Genomic DNA, 826 nt, shown 5'->3' with positions numbered 1-826 from the left:
ACTTCGCCGCCGTCCGCCAGGCTGCCATTGCTCACGGTCCCATTGACGCCCCTGCAGCGAGAAAAATCCCGCCCGGAAGAAGACCTCCCAGTCAACCGCAGCCCCCGGACCTCAGCGGCCCCTATGGCCGCAGCCGGAAGTTCCCGGACCCACGTACGCCGTCGCTCCCGCCCTTCCGGGCGGGGCCGGAAGTGGCTTTCCCAGAGTTGCCGTCCAAGATCCGTAAAGCAAGATGGCAGCGCACACTCTGCGGACACTTACGGGCCTCCTGTTTCTGGCCTTTCTCTATTCACAAGGGACCTTGGGTTTCCATTACCCACTCTATTTTCCTTTAGAAAAGCACGCTCACGTCTGGCTTCCACTCAGTCTTGACGGAGAACGAGCTGGAAGCCGGGAGGCGAGGCTGAACGCTACGAGGCACCATGCTGTACGGAACCGAAGGCCGAGGAATTCGCGCTCGGCCGGGCAGGCGAAGGAGAGTGGGAGGGAGGGCGTTGTTACCTGCTGGCGCATTTCCGCTTCCGCCAGGCCCGGTCGTTTTGGTTGGACCGGCTTGTTGCGGGGAGGGAGGGGGAAGGTTGTTTGCTGCCTGGGAGCTCTGCGCAAGGGAAGGTAAACTGAGGTAAGGCTGTGCCTTAAGGGAAGCTTTTGTGCCTGGATATGAAGATGGCTGGAGCATGGTCCTCGGGGTTGCAGAACGATGTAGGGTTGGAGACGGGAGGCTCGTGTTCCGCAGGGTTGGAGAGAGGAGAGGAGGTGGGGCCAGGCTGGGGGTAACAGGGTGAATTGCACAGCTGGAGGAGTGGGGTGGGGCGGGCGGAGGAGA

The 826-nt window shown here is 62.0% G+C and overlaps 1 protein-coding gene across 1 annotated transcript in view; it reads left to right on the top strand.

Moving 5' to 3' along the window:
- Nucleotides 1–467: 467 nt before the first annotated feature.
- The window catches only part of Sh3bp5l (SH3 binding domain protein 5 like), a 16151-nt gene continuing 15792 nt past the window's right edge, over nt 468–826 (top strand). Inside the window, exon 1 of the mRNA XM_015492602.2 lies at nt 468–622. The gene's annotated coding sequence lies outside the window, so the exon portion shown is untranslated. The remainder of the gene's footprint in view (nt 623–826) is intronic.

This window comes from Marmota marmota, unplaced genomic scaffold (assembly GCF_001458135.2).
Source record: "Marmota marmota marmota unplaced genomic scaffold, marMar, whole genome shotgun sequence".
NCBI classification, from domain to species: Eukaryota; Metazoa; Chordata; class Mammalia; order Rodentia; family Sciuridae; genus Marmota; species Marmota marmota.
Note: the sequence above shows the minus strand (reverse complement) of the source record. Positions and strands in the feature narration are given on the sequence as shown.